At 44.3% G+C, this 16,458-nt stretch overlaps 1 protein-coding gene across 6 annotated transcripts in view; it reads right to left on the bottom strand.

The window, feature by feature from the left end:
* Positions 1-16,097, bottom strand: part of zmiz1a (zinc finger, MIZ-type containing 1a) — a 126,514-nt gene extending 110,417 nt beyond the window's left edge. For 2 of the 6 annotated variants that reach the window (XM_074645994.1, XM_074645996.1), the window contains exon 1: positions 15,844-16,097. The gene's annotated coding sequence lies outside the window, so the exon portion shown is untranslated. The remainder of the gene's footprint in view (positions 1-15,843) is intronic. The other 4 variants (XM_074645997.1, XM_074645998.1, XM_074645999.1 and 1 more) reach the window with 3 other exon arrangements.
* Between the last annotated feature and the right edge of the window lie 361 nt (positions 16,098-16,458).

The following is a 16,458-nucleotide window of genomic DNA, read 5'->3' as shown; positions in this document are numbered from 1 at the left end:
TGGAACGATCAGTTGATAAATGGATTAATGGACTGACAGAAATGTTTTTGGCACTGACTTTAATTATCAAGTCATTAACAAGCAAAACACTCTGTGAGGCTGTACAGCCATAGACTGCATATAAGAAGTGCACGTAGTCAATGAAAGGTCACCCGTTGGGTTTGTGGACTGCCGTTTTGAAGCGTCGAGTTCGGCATTTTGGCCGTTGCTATCTTGTTTTTTTGCGACCAGAAGTGACACGAGAGGGTGGAGCTAAGTACAACCAAGGAGACGAAAATGTTTCTTTTAACTTTCATGACCTTTCATGAAACACACTGTGAAGGTGTTAAAGTTGTAAGACAAAAACGCAGACAACTCCAAGACCGGACAACGCCCTGGTAGCGACCTGTCAATCACAAGGTAGCCACGCCCTAAAGCATATCTTGCTTTATGGTCTATTTGACTCTAAATGGGACCATAATTTACTAAATGAACATCATGCTGTATTGAAGAGGACTTGAAACTAGCGGTTGAGACCATAAACTCATATTTACAATGTTTACTGAGGTAATAAATCAAGTGAGAAGTAGGGCCATTTTCTCATAGACTTCTATACAATCAGACTTCTATTTGCAACCAGAGGAGTCGCCCCCTGCTGGCTGTTAGAAAGAATGCAAGTTTAAGGTACTTCCGCATTGGCTTCACTTTTCAGACCTGGAGGTTGCCCACTGGCGAAGGCATGACCCGCCCTACTCTGCCTCTATTGACATTGCGTGAAGCACAGCAGTGCTATGAGCTAAATGCTAACATCAGCAATGACAATGCTAATGTGCTGAAGTTCAGCAGGTATAAGCTAAACTTTACCATGTTTACTTAAACATGTTAGCATGCCAACATTTGCAGAATTTGCACACAACACAAAGTACAGCCAAGGCTGATGGGAGTGTCATTAGATTTGCAGAAATTTGGTCATAAACCAAAGTGTAACAAATTTAAATTTTGATCTGATGATGAATAGAGGATCACCAAAGTTATTACAATTCCTCCTGAAGAGACATGAACGCCTGTACAACATTTCAGGGCAATCCATCCCATAGTGGCGGACCAACCGACTGTCAGTCGTCCCTAGAGCCATGCTGGTAGCATGCCTACAAATGGGAAACACTCGCTGGTTTACACTTCTCAGATATGAGAATTTGCTGCTTTTCTCTGTTTTATATCAATGAACATTTTTTAAATCTTTGGGTTTTGGATAAAACAAGCAACTTGGAGGCAACACTTTAGGCTCTGGGAAATTATGATGACTATTTTCGCACTTTTTTCTGACATTTAGATGAAATGATTAATCTATTAATCACAAAGCAATTGTAAAGAATACAATTGCTAGTTGCAGCCAATAAGAACCTATAGAAGCTGAGGGCATGTGTGGAATATGTGTGTCGTGATGCAATGATGAGATACATTATGACATATCATTATGCAAAATGAGACATATCAAGGTGAATGGGTGTTATTGAGCACAAACCTATTAAAGAGTGATTTATACAGTGTAAGCATAGTGTGTGAGCCCCGGCTATGGTACTGTAAGTGAACAGAATTAATGCACAGAGCCAGCCAGCTAATATTTGCTTAATGAATTTTATCTTAAAAATTGCAGCGTTCAGTTTTTTTAATGTCTTTAAAATGTACATTGGCTGTGGGTTTGTCTGGTCATATGAGCTGTTCTAAGTGCTACTGAAGGGCTGGTCTATACAGTGAATATGTGCAGTACATAGTATAATCTCTTTGTAATGACCATATGCAAACATCTATTTTCGATCCGTCATACTGTTCTCTGCACTTGACAAAAGCACTTACATTCAGATCATGGAGGCATCATGGGCTTGGGCTCCTGTCAACTAAGTGTCACGGGTCAATTATCTTTCAAAAGATAACAGCCGTGTCTGTCATTTATCTAATCTGGGCCTGATTTCCATCTCAGGGATTTATACTAAGTAAACAAGATGTTGAGATATTCATTTTGAAAGGGGACCCGGGCGTCATAAAGGGGACTAATCTGCTCGTTGCACATGCTAGCCTTTTACTTTGTGACTGTGCTGACTCACAGGAGATGAGCTGAATCAAAGCAGCTTCACATTCAGTGACTCAGGAGCTTTGTGAAGTATTCCTGAGGCTTTGAGTTAATCAAATGGGTCAACTGCTTTATCTTAAAAGGACCATACCGGTGGTTTTGTGGCATGATTAAGACCTCTGGATCGCTGGCCAAATCTGGGATTCTCTTCAGCGATTCAAAGGTGTTGAGCTCATTGATGGCTGTCAACAAAAGAGCCCAACGGAGCTTTGTACTAAGAATGGGGATGTCATGTTTCTGTGCCACAGCCAGTAAAAATAGCGAACAGACAGATTATCAGGCTACTGGTTTTGCATGTTGAGCCACTTAAATACAAGAAGACATACTTAAGATTATCACCAGAAGTTTAAAGAAGTTCCCTTTCCTTTCCTTTCAGACAGCCTTTGGTTCCCATCAATTCAGCTTAGAGTAAAAACTTACTTAAAGCTGCTGTGGGTAGAATTGAAGCAAATATGATTTAAAAAAGTTAGTTTTAGAAAAAGGTCACTAAATCCTGACAGTAGTGCATGAGACGGGTAATCTGAACAAAATCATGTGCCTCTATGTCCTCCGGTGCTCCTAATGGCATCTGCAAGATTTCACAGATCGGAGGAAAACAACCAATCAGAGCCGAGCTGGAGCCTTGCCGTCTCTGAGCAGCTGTCAATCACTCGCAAACTCTGATCAAAGCTTGTGACCCGGCCTCCATGTTGAGATCAGTTGAGGAAATATCAAGCACCACCCAGTCGGAGCAAACTTTCTCATTTTACAGCTAAACAGTCCACTACAAGATGTTTCTGACAACATTTGCGGAGAGAAATAGACATTACAGTAACAGAATATTGATTCATATTTGATCAGCGCTGCAAAGTTAGACAGTTTGGTCGGAGTTTGCGAGTGATAGACAGCTGCCTCCGTGGAATGAACAGCCAATAGGAACGCTCTATCTCTGAAATGACCTGTGATTGGCCAAAGTTTCCCGTCACGGGCTGGATCTTCTAAAGCCTGAAAACAGAGCCATGAGGAGGAGCAGAAGTCTAGTTTTCTCTCAGAACACTTGAATTACAATATGCTGAAAAGTTATTACGGTATTTTTGCCCAATGATGCTAAAAAACATTCTGCCTACTGCAGGTTTAAGAAGGACGTTGTAACCTTGATGCCTTTTTTTTTTGTCAAAGTGGCTCTACAACTGTGTGCTATCTCAGTTGCAACCAGGAAACATTTTCAAAACTCTCCCAACATCTGAGAGCTGACAGTTGAATGATGAAAAGCTTTGCGCTGACAAGCTGTGTTGTCAGAAAATCAAATCGGAATGGCAGGTGAGTAAACATGGATGTGAAGAGGAGCATGTGAATTTAGTTGTTTCTTGCTTTCTTTGCTCTCAAACCTCAGATGTTGTATCTTCATCTTCAAATACACCGGCAGCAAGAGGAGGTTTTACGCTCTGCTGCTGTCAACTGCATCAGTACGCTCAGATAGCATAACTCAAGAGCGACATGATACTTTATGTAGTGTAGTGATTAGCTATCTCAATCAAGTTTCAAGTCTCTGCAAGTTACAGTTAATCATTTTGTGAAATGAACAGAAACAAATGGCAGCTTAGAAGGTAGGACATGATAGCTATGCAAAATACAGTGCAGGTGATTTGTAGTTAATGGGATACAACATGCAAAAGCACCCTCTTCAACATTTCCTGTAAACATCTGAGCTGAGCGTTCAACCAGTCTTGTCACTTGGCATGAACTCACCTGTTTTGAGGAAAACGCTGCCACTGCGACACCGATAAATGTCAAAACACTGAGCAGGGATCAATACAGAGCCATTAATCTCTCAAGAAGGTATGTGAGGTATCAAACTTGGCAGACGCCGCGTACGTCAATCCACAGTTACACTCTCTCTAACACAACCCAACAGCTGCAATTAACACCCTTTTATTCATTCTGTCATTTGGTTTTGTCATTAATGGCGCTGCCCCAGGCGCAAAGATACAGTTTAACTGTCAAAATCCTCCTTTTCAGATCAACTGTGCATCATTGCAGCTGACGAACGGCCTGATAAAAGCGGCGTTTCGCTCTGCTCTCTGCACCTGTGGGTCTGAGAAGGAGCTTTATCAGGAAGGCATGGTGGGACACTGCCAGCACCGTTTGACTTACACAGTCCGAACGACAGACGCTCCAAATAGAGACAACAGCTTAATGCCCTGTGCGGGCTGTGCGCAATGTGAATTTTAATGAGAGAGACAGAGAAATACAGGAAGACCAAAACACAGAGATGGAACTCTCAGATTGTCTCCCACGGTATATCTGGACGGGCGGCTGCTACTCTTCATGACCCCGATGCTTCGAGCCACAGATCAGATCGGGGACACAGTGCGACAGATGTCTGCCCTGGCGCTCTGTTCCAGGCATGAGTGCTGCTGGCGCACACACCAAAGAAGAAGAGGGGAGGGAGGAGGGAGGTGGGGGGGGGGGTAAAAGGGAGAGAACAGGGTGGGCACAGAGGGGAAGATGGATGGTGTGAAAAAGGAGAGGAGAGACAAGAGGGGAAGAGGAAGAGGATAAACAGGAAGAGGGGAGGGCGGTGAGGTGAGTTCGCCCTCGGAAATCAGACGTCACAGACTTCATCGGCGGGACGAGATCTACTCTGTCATGTTTCTGTCAGACAGCAACCAGTTTGGTCAGGAAGTGACACTACAAGTTTAGACATACCTCAAGCTGTGAGTCTCTCCTTGACTGCCCTAAGGGAGGAACAGGAGACCTCACATGCACTGTATCACCATTAGTGCTCTTTTTTTTAAATCGGTTCAGTGCAGGCGGGGAGGCAGCCACACACCGACTGAATAATGAACTTCTGCAGAAAAAAACACACATAAGCCCCGTGTCTGAATCTACAGTAGAAAGGCTGATGAAACTAAAGAAGAGAGTGTTCAGAAGCCATTGATGCCTCCGCACAAAACTCCACATATGACCTCCGCACAATGACTCTGCTTTCGCTTTGAGGAGCAACACGCAAAAGATGAGAAGAAGGGAGCTAATTATAGCATCGCAGCAGGATGGCCAGAAACAAACTTGATTATCATCATCGTCAAGAAGGCACAAAGGAAACCTGCCGCCTCCCCCCTTCCACCACAATCCAATAGAGAGGCTTTTAGCCTTCGTAATGATTTACAAAGTGACAAGTCAAACAGATTTACTGTGACAGCCTGAAAGGGACCAGCACGAACACACCATCACCGCTCACGTGACCCGACCTCCGAGCCCTTCTCCTGTTCCCCTTCTCCTCCGCCGCCTCCCCTCTCTCTCTCTCGAGCCCCCTCTCCCGCCCGTTCCAGGGGACAGCGAAGAATGAGGCTGGCTCAATAGAGGCAGGCAACAAGCCTATTCAATTCCCCCCCTCGCTCAACACGAGCCCCCTTCAAACGGGAGGGAAAAGCTCTGCTTTGTGGAAGTTAGTTACTTAAAGCGACAGCCCCCCAGATAAGGATCTGGTCACGGAAAACTTGTGGCAACGGAGTAAACGGAGATACCTTTGTACAATTTTAACACCATTACCCAAGGCTTATCAGACTTAATGAGCCATGAATGCAAAGTGAAATTTTCAGCTTGCAGGAGCAGCTGACAACATTTCCACAGCAGCCTTGGCCCTCTGCAGCGGCCCTGAAACACTATTAAAAACACGTATTAATCTGCAAAGGAGGGTCATTAAAAATGGAAAACATTAGGAAATCGTTGCACCACACTTTTCATTATTATTACTTTTCTTTTTTTAATAAAGAAAGTGCTCTTTTCTGCTTGTGTTTTCCATCCATATTCATAAGAAGGTATCTTTTGTGCCGTGAGTGACAGGATCTACATTTGACTTTCATTTCCGTAGCCCTGAAATATGGAGCAAATTTATGTTTGAGTAGCATCAGTCCCTCCAGGCCCTGAGACGCTTTGCCTGGTGCAGTCATCATTTTTTTTTTTCCCCTCCACTCTCTTTCTTTTTTTTCTGGAAGGTGAAAAACACCTTGGCTGTTCCGAGCTTTGAAAACAGAGCCACCCCTAAAACCATCAGAGCTGGCGGCAGAGGGATGTGTGCGGAGAATTCTCAAGGAGCAGAGACCCTCGGGCTACGCAGATTCAGTTTCCCCTCTTTTCTGGCTTCCAAAAACAAAGGAATTCCAGAGAAAATCAGGGCAGGACCTCACCCCAAGCCACCGCCGCCGCCGCCGCCGCTGCTACTACTACTACCCCCACCTCCCGCTCTCCTGCTCTCACACACACACACATTTCATGGCAACATGCACGCACACACAGCACGGCAAAGGTGATTTCATGCAAGCATCAATAAGACACACCTCCTCTCTTGTTATACAATCATGTTGATTTGATATCCGGGGAGACGTGGCTACAGAGACATGACAAGGAGAGGAGGATGGGGGTGTGTGTGTGTGTGTGTGTGTAAATGTGTGGGGGTAGGTAACATACTGTTTGGCCCAAATCCATATCTCACAGCCATGTCTGTCTGCTGTTGTTATTGCTGTTGTTGACCATCGTTAACCAGACATTTCTCCATTCAGTACAGTATTCATACTGTAGCCACACATATTGAGCAACAGCCTCAAGATGTTGCAGGTCGGGCTGCGGTATGGCAACCCCCCCCACCCCCCTCCAAATATATGAGTCAGACATGAAACGTGTGATGTCCTCCTCACGTGTATCTTTAACAATGTCAACACATTCAGCGTCCACTCAGCTCCCACCGGGGAGCCAAGTAAAGGTTAAAGGATGGCTGTGAAGGCAATATGGCTGCGATGTGTAATAATAACTGTATTAGATGCTGCTAATGTATGTGATCTGAAGTAATGGGTAGTTGTTGGGATAGGAGCAGACACAGAGGAGCTCTTAACAAGCTCTATTACTTCTTTCTACTGGCTGAATTGACTAATTTAGGATGTTTTCAAAAGAAACCTTACTTTGGAAAAATATATAAATTGTATATAATTTGTTCAAAATAAACTTTCCCATGGAGTGTTTAAAGTAAAACACAGACTGAGCTGCAACGATTAATCAATGAATCAATTAGTTGTCAACTATTACATTAATCGCCAACTATTTTGGTAATTGATTAATCGGTATGAGTAATTTTTTAAGAAAAAAAGATCTGATTTCAGCTTCTTGAATGTGAATATTTCTAGTTTCTTTACTCCTCTATGACAGTAAACTGAATATCTTTGAGTTGTGCACAAAACAAGACATTTGAAGACGTCATCTTGGACTTTGGGTAAACACTGATCAACATTTTCCCCTATTTTGACATTTTATAGACAAAAAAACAAATTGATTAATCGAGGAACTAATCAACAGATTAATCAGCAATGAAAACAATTGCTGTACTTTAAATTAAAACAAGACTAGGACTTCCCAGCCATGCTAGCAGCACTGTGAGGCTGCGCTTTGAGCCAAATGCTAACGTCAGCACGCTAACATGCTCACAATGACAATGCTGATTGCTGATGTTAAGCAGGTATAATGTTTATACCGTGTTTACCATCTTAGTTTAGCATGTCAACATGCTAACATTTGCTATATACACAAAGTACAGCAGCTGATGGGAATGCCATTAGTTTTGATAGTATTTGTTCATTCATAAACCAATGCACTGGACCTGATGCTGGCGCTTCATGAAAAGTCAGGGAATCACCGAAGTGATTACAATTTAATTTAAGGTTGGGCTTGAATGTGTGCCACAAATTTCATGGCAATCCACCAAACAGTTGTTGAGACATTTCAGTCAAAACCGAAAAGGTCAAGGTGGCTCTAGAAGAAAGGTCAAGAGCCCCCACCAAACTCAGCAGGATTCATCATCTGGAAACCATGAATATCTGTATGCAATTTCATGGGAATCCATCTCATAGTTGATGACATAGTATTTTCAGTCTGGATTGAAGTGATTCAGTATGATTCAACAAAAAATGTATGAGCGAGTTACACATATTTTTCTATATTAGACCATCCCTCGTCTTGTGACTAAACATTAAACAACGCAAAAACAAATGGAGCATCAGATCTGATGAAATCCACTGCCTCTCCCTCACCTTGTGTTCCTCTCTCATCTTTCATAATTTGGAAATTTTTCCAAAAAGTAAAGGATGCTAGATTTACACAAAAACATATTTAAGTTATAGTAATATTATTTATTTATTATGAGTAATAAATGATGTAAACAAAAATTTATGTAATGATCAGTTTTTATTCGTCAAACACAATCTTAAGTAGGTAAAATCAAAAATCTCTTTGCTTCTTCTTCCTCTAGTGCACATATTTGTGAATAGCAACCCAGCATCCTTTTAAAAAATCATAAAACACAAGGACCCTTGCTGTTTTGTCAATAACGTTTGCCAGATAATTAAAGAGCCCTGGGAGACAATGATAAACATTGTTTAGAGGCTGATCCCTGGCAAGCTCCAAGCAGTGTATCATTGCTGTCTCCGGAATACACACGATTAGCTTGGTCTCATTACTGATATGATAAACGACGGCTTTCCACCGTGGCTTTGGTTTGCTGGGAGGACGTACTTGTAACAAGGGGGAGATTAGAAAAAAAGTGGTGAAACACATTGGCCCTGTAATAGACCGGGGATAAACGAGGGAGATGGGTTATCTGCAGCGCGATGCAGATAATGTTTGTGATATTTGCAAAGTCAGGTCTGCAGCCAGTTATAGTACTTTCAACCGTATATTATAAATTGCTGAGACTTCTTTATTTGTTTCACTCCTCATCACAACCCTACGCTCCCCATCCCCTCTCTCTCTGTGAAGTTAATGCTGTAGCCCGGCCCACCGGCCCGTCTCTCTTTGCAGTTGGTGTATCCACACAGAGGTTTAAAATATGCCCCTTTATCTGAGCCGCCCAGGCGGGAAAATGAAAGGGATGTCAGTCCTTAGAACCCTGGGAAAGCGCCCGGCTCAACCGCCGGTGTCAAAACCGAGGGGAGGGCACCAAGCGGGCAAACACACTGCACAAAGTAATAGACTTTTTCTGTCACTGAGAAATGTTGAAAAGCGGTAAGAAAACAGTCTTAGCAAGAGCAGCAGGGCTCAAGATTATATGCCAATATGATTTGAGGGGCTCTCCATAACAACCACAACTGGCTTCAGTGACAGACGAGAGTACAACACCTAGTGCACAGCCTTCCCCCTGCCTTGAATCCTCATCATCTTTTTATTATACTCTGCAAAGACAAATGAAAGCTGCAACTCAATATCCACCACATTTCAGCCCTTTGCATGTGTAAGAATTAAGTGTTATGTGAGAGCAGATATCGCACGACTCCCTCTCCGCCTCATAACTGACATCGCAGGCGCAGAATAAATGCTGTCCCTTTGCATTAGTAAATCCTAGTTAATTTACTTTGTCAGAAAACAAGGAAGTATGTATCCCCGGAGGCCATGTTGGAGACAATTCGACCGCCTTCAGAGAATCTCTGCCATCACTCTCCCATCTCCCACGCAAACCCCTCCACCAGAAAATCAACCGCACACTCTGAGAGACAACAGTGCCGACTAGACAAGAGACTGTTTATAGCACAAATGATATTATAAACATGGCGTGTGGCGTATTATCTTTAGAAAAAAGATTTATTGTAGGCTATAAGCTGCGTAGAGGGTATGTGAAATGAATTCACGTAATCTGGAATCCTCTTGTTGTTTGAAAACATAACAGGTTTTTAACTTATTGACTCAACCCAGCAGGTACGGCTCTCTGCTGGACTGGTTCGTCTAATACCTGGCACGAGCTCAAGCGGCGGGCGAGCTGCACGAGAGCGTGCGCCCGAGCTCGAGCGCACGAGTCCTGAGTGGCTGTCTGGCAAATGAACCCATGTGGGACGCCGTGTAAGGTGTGAAGACCTCTTGGAGGAGGCTGTAGTCTGCGGCGGCTCGCAGGCGTGCTCCGGTATCAGGAGAGACAAGGCAAACACAGCAGATCAGCGCTGAAACCGTAAACCCACTGACCCAGCATGAAGAGGGAGAGGGGACTAATTAGTGACTGTACTTACAACTCAAAAGGAGAGGCAGAGAGACGAGGAGAAAGGAGGGAGGAGGAGGGGGGGGGGGGGAAGCAAGCACACACACAACACACAACAGAGCGCACAGTTGGAGGATGAGGACAATGAGTTTGTTTAGCTTAAACAGGATTTACAAGCCAAACAGACACACGCCAACGCCACTCACTCAGACACATACTATCTCTTTTCTTCACTATCGCTACCCCTTCCTCTCCTCGCCTCAACAACACAGAGCTGAGACAGACTCTGTGAGGATTTCATCAGCGGTAAAAAAGAAAAAAAAGTGAGGCTAATTGCTTGCGATGGTGAGAAGTCTTGAGTGCAGGCGGCAGCGGTGGGCAAACGGATTGATGGATAGAGGGAACATTTTGTTCCTCCTGTGCGGGCTCCGGCGCTCATATTGTTCCTGGTGAGGCCGGGGTGTCATTTATGATTCAAGGGCCCCAGCCTCTCGACGGACGGGGGGGAACGAGACATGGCCATTGTGACGTCCCCTGCACTCGTTTCTCAAAGAACATCAAATCAAACATGCATGAGGCGGTGACAGGGGCGGGCCGGCAACTTCTCGCTCCTCACTTTCTCCCTTCTCTGCTGCACTCTGTTTCACTCTCTTGTCTCAGAAAAAAAAAAAAGCACTTAGAGGACTGCGTCTCCCTGATGTTGGGAGAGCTCAAGGTTGAAGTGACAGCTCTTCAGAAACAGGAGTTAAGTTGATGTTTTGCTTATATTATATACCACTTAAACACACATCTGTCAACAACACAGCAAATAGTGATTTCAAGGAAAAATTATGTTAAACTGGTTCAACACAAATAACTTGACTGAAGCCAAGCGGAATATTACCACTGTTACTTATACTTTTGTTACCTCAATCTATATTTATTCAAGGAAGGGTTTTGCCGAGTGCAAACGTTCCTTAACAGCATCGCCCTGTTTCACACTCCTGAACGCAGCACAGCTCAGCTACAGTTTCCTACAGTTGGTCAGCAAACAATTAGTCAACTAATCCAGTGGTTCTCAACCATTGTTGTGTCAAGGACCTCTAAATTGATACACATCAGGTCACAGACCCTCATTTGTTTAGGGATGCAACTAACGACTATTTTCATTACCCATTAATCTGTAGAATATTTTCCAGATTAAGCGATTAGTTGTTTGGTCTATAAAATCTCAGAAAAAGGTGAAAAATTACGATCAGTGTTTCCCAGAGCCCAAGATGACGTCCTCAAATGTCTTGTTTTGTCCACAACTCAAAGATATTCAGTTTACTGTCATAGAGGAAAAAACTGATAATCAACTATTCCTCATTTTCCTCGGGACCCCCTGGAACTCTCTAAAGGACGCTGGGGGTCCCGGACCACTGGTTTAGAACCACTGGACTAATCGGTCGTTTAATTTCGTCGATTAATCTTTTTTTATGCTTTTTTCATGTTAAATGACTTATGGTACATGTCCACAGCCTCCGTCCTTTCCACGCTTCCCATTCATTGTCTATGTAAGCAGCCGTGCAATGCATTCTGGTAGCGTGGCGGCGCGATTCGAGAGACGGGGCGTCACGTTGGCCGCTTCTCATTTGCATACAGTCGAGGTCTAGACTACTTTATGCAAAGCACGGGCTTCCGACGCGACTCGCCGACTCTGGAAACTCCCGAGAAACTTTTGAACTAACCTCAGAAACTCAGAAACACATTTCGGTGAACTGTTTTCGTGATATAAGATAAGAAAGTTTCCAAACGAGCCACTATGTTGGTTCCGGTTTGAAAGCTGGAGCAGCAGCCCACGAGGGAAAGCGTTTGTCCAATCAGGTGCAGAGTGCCTTGTGTCTAGTGGAAGCCCATCTAGCGTCCAATGCTGGGAAGCGAGGCGATCCTGTGGACACGTACCATTATTTCCAAGAAACTTCTGAGCATATCTCTGGTAAACACAAGATGTTAAGTGAGTGATTCTCTGTGGGGAAACACATTTCCACAGGCGACAAAACTGTATGCGTGTTACTCAACTGAGAATTTCTTTGGTCGAGGACAGCCCTACAAACAATGCTGTTTACTTTTAAGGTTAAACGCCTTGCTCAAGGACTGAGCATCATTCACAATGAATGCCTCTCCCCTCCTGACTTTCTCAGCCACCTCAGGAGTTTAAACCAAACAGCCACAAGCCGAACCACAGTGCAAGGTTTGCAGCTTGAAGGACAGTGGTGACAGGCATGTGGCATTGAGGTTTTCTTCTCCTCACGTTGTTGGCCCACTTTTGGCTCTCTATAGCAAACTGATGTCATCACAGTCAGTTACATCTGCCGGGTGCTTCATTTTCTCTTTATTAGTTACACTGCAATTACCAGATTTAACTTAACTGCAGACTTATGGGTAGAATTACAACAAAGTTTAGGAAGTAGTTAAGTGTCTGACACGCGGGCACAACCTCAGCTCAAACTGAACATTTCGGGTTCCCTCTAAGCCCTGAAAATCAGTGTTTAAAATGCTCCGAGGCAACACCAGTTTTTCCTTATTAAAAGACCAAAATAGGCACATTGAAAACAAAGGCTCAGCCGTGATGAAAAGTACTGCCAAGTCGCACCACAAGTGAGACAGAAAGAGAGAGCGAGACAGAAACAAAGGCTGACTTCTGCTCGGGACACGAGTGGGTGGGTTCAGGCCGACGGCGAGACGACCAGACCACTAAGAAGAATCCATGTCAAGTAGTGAACAGGCAGCAAGTATTTCACAGCGCTCCTCAAAAACCAACATGAACTAGGAGTTAGATGAAATGTCAGGCTGTCAAAACATTGATTAGCGTTCGCCAGGTTTTAAAGCACTTAGCGGGCTGCAGCTGTGCCGCCGACACGCAGTAAACAGCAGCAAAGACGGTGCAACTCGGTAAATTGCTGAGTAACAAAAAGCTAATTGCTCAGCCTCACGAGTAATTAGTTGTTTTTCCTGTAGATGCTTCTAATCAGCATTAGCTCGGTGCTTCACAGAAGTGCTAAGATAGGGAGTAAGGTGCTCTCACTACTGTACTGCTTTCTGTGAATAATCACCCTGAGAGTTTGGAGAATAGCTGCAGGTGTTTAAAAACTGACACTTGAATCTGTGATATAACTTGTTGCAGCCTGTTTTCTTCAAAATGATTTTAAACAGATACCAATATTTGACAGCCACATTGGCTCATAACACTGAGAGTAATCTCTCCATTCTGTCTCCCTGTTTGGTTTAGGGAACAAACATACTGTTGCATACATAAACACGCATCTTCTTCCTCATGTTTGGCTGCAACTTGTAGCGCTGCCAGTGCATGTGTTGTCTTGCTGCGTCTGTTTACAAATTCGCAGCACATTTACGCATCACGTGGGTATAGAGGGGCCAGACAATCCAGTCTCGGTGAACATGCTTGCATTTTGCACCCACCCAAGCACTTTCTCAAACAGCCCAAATTTGATTTCAAAGTGAGTCTACTGGAGCCTTTAGCCTGTTTAGTGAATCAGACACTCTTCTGTCTTGTCTCACAGCCTGGCTGGCTGGCTGGCTGCAGAGAGGCCCCAGGAGGGACAACAGAAGGAAAGAAAACTCTCTCACACACACACACACACACACACACACACACAAATACACATACACACACACACACACTTCCAAGTTTCAAACAGTTGCAGATGGCTTTAATTCCTTGCCCTCTTTCTTTCACAATTTATCAGGTAAAACCGCTCCGAACGAGCGTGCCTCCTTTTCATGCTTTGCTGAGATGACTTAACGCATGCTTCGGTTCGTCAGAAGGAGAGGGGGGCGGGAGGGGGGGGGGAGAAAAAGTCAAACAGCACTAATTAATGTGGTGCGGCTGACAAGTGTTGCTGCTGAAACAATTTCATTACATCACCGGTTTAAATTACCAAGGAGGGAGACACACTGGAGGCCATGCACCCATCCAAAAATCTGTTTACACGCTCCCTCTTAGACATACACAGAGTGGACACAATAACACGAACACCTGCAATCCAATGCAATACTCCTGCAATAAATACTGAGTGTGTTCAACCTGTAAATGTGTCATTTCTAGTTGTGTCAGGTTTCTTAGGAAACAGGGCTTTTTACGGCGGGCGGTGACAGCAGGCCTATATCCGCTTGTTATCTTACCTGCATTATGATAACAGGATAGTAGCACAGTCTGTCAGATATGGTATAGATATCACACAGCTCCACGAACACTGATTTGCTCCTAATCACACTCCCTTTAACTTCCTTACTAACAAGGTTAAAGGCTCTTTTTTTAACCCCTCTCCCAAAGTTTAGCTGTCCTGCAGCAGGGGTGCACTGTAATGAAAGAGCGGCCCGCCACCACCACTCCTCCTCCTCCTCTTCCTCCTCCTCCTCCTGCTCCACGTCCTCCCGTCGGGAGCCCCCTCTCTGCTGTGCTCTTGCCCCGGCTGGCCTCACATCCAGATGGGAGGAATTTTTACGGGGAGGGTCCGCCAAACTCAAGGCTGACGGCTGTGCCGAGTCAAGCAGCTCATCCACACACACTCCCCTGCTGAAAAATGTGGCACTGCCTGGCCTCTATCAGGGAGTTGCATGTCAAGGAAACCATGTGTGTGGACTAATTTGTACTGAAACGTTAGGGGGTGTGTGTGTGTGTGTGTGTGCAGTGGAGGCTGCAGTATTAACGTGGACACTGACATCACAGTCACACCTGAGCATTGTCAATAGTTAATATTGACATTGTCCCTACAATTTGTACTACATTTTTAAAATATTTGTATAGTTGATGTTGTTTTGCACAATCTGGTGAGCACTGCCACCATAATCATGGCACCTGCACTTTATGATCCATTTTTATTTGAATGTTCTGATGTTTGCTTTTAATGTTTGCATTTGCCAAGAACTGCTAAACTGTTTTTCGTTGTTTTCCATGACAATGACAATAAAGTCTCTATTCTATTCTACTTTACATTTCCCTGCACATCCTGTATGATGACAAATAAAACTCTTGAATTTATTCACATTAAATTCATTGTGAGTAAATGTCCACTTGAGTCCCACAAAAGGCCCCCTGAGGGTCCCAATGACCTCATATTAGGGGGCCACTGATCTTTGTGAATGATCAGGATCCAATCAGTGTTATCAGTGTAGGTCAAGGTGGCAAATGTTGCATTACATTACATGATGTAACAGAACACACACAACAGTAAGAGTAACACATGGACATGCCCTGCTAATTGCATTACAACAGGTAGCCAATAATAGCCTCAACTAGCCCAGTCACACACACTACTAGACTGACTGTTAGCTTATTCATTCTCAGTTTAGCATCAGCTGATCCACCGAGACTAGACATCCAGACACACAGACCTGCAATCACTGAGCACATTCCTCTCTTCACAATAAAATGCATGCATCTATCATGAAATAAATCCTGCACACATACACACTTGGCTGTTTCGCTCCAGCGCAACTCGTCTACTACACAAGGCAGAGAGACACAGCACCCACACAAGGCTGTATATTCCGCCGCGTAAAGGCGCTCCGGTACCGGCCTCACGGTGCCACAATGTGCCCCTCTTTGACACGAGTTCACCAGCACCCTGTTAAAGGTTTGTAGGAGAGGTCACCCTATTGTTAGCAGGTTAGTATGTGTCCATCTTGAGCAGCAGACACACGCGTTCAAACCCTCGCTTTTGCAACAACAACACACAAATAAACCAGGCGCGAAACTTACTTTCAGCTCCGGACCTCCGTGGTGCCAAATCCGCGTATTGTTTCCTCCTAAACCTCGTGTGTTTTTACGGTGCTCCTCTCTGCTCTCTACTTCACAAAGACGACGCTGGAGCCCCGGAGACGGTGTGAGTGACTGACTGAATCAACTACCGTAGAGCACGGCAAGTTGAAGTGTCAGATTACACTGGCTATTCAGTTACCGAGAGAGAGAGAGAGAGAGAGAGAGACGTGCTCTGGCTGGTCGGCAGGAAAATGCGACCTAGATTCCACCGCGGAAGGACACCCGAGTGTAGAAGGTGTAAGTACACTGTAGCGGGGCTGCTTCACACTGGAGCGGAGTGAGCTGCTCTCAGCTCCGGCTATTGTCTGCTCCTCTGGACCGCTGCACTACACTACACTGGACTGCCTGGTGTAATCACAGCAGGGCCTATTAGCTCATTCAATAATAGGTCGTTTTATTAGTGTGTTGTAGCTATTAGTTAAAAGTACACTTTAGTAAAATATGTGTAGAACACAAATCAGTGGAAATAGCCTATGTACACCCTTAACAACAACAATAAAATATTAATATTATTAATAATAATAATAATAATAATAATCAATGGAAATAGCCTAT

This window comes from Sebastes fasciatus, chromosome 9, assembly GCF_043250625.1.
Source record: "Sebastes fasciatus isolate fSebFas1 chromosome 9, fSebFas1.pri, whole genome shotgun sequence".
NCBI lineage: Eukaryota > Metazoa > Chordata > Actinopteri > Perciformes > Sebastidae > Sebastes > Sebastes fasciatus.
This window is presented reverse-complemented; position numbering and strand designations above follow the sequence as displayed.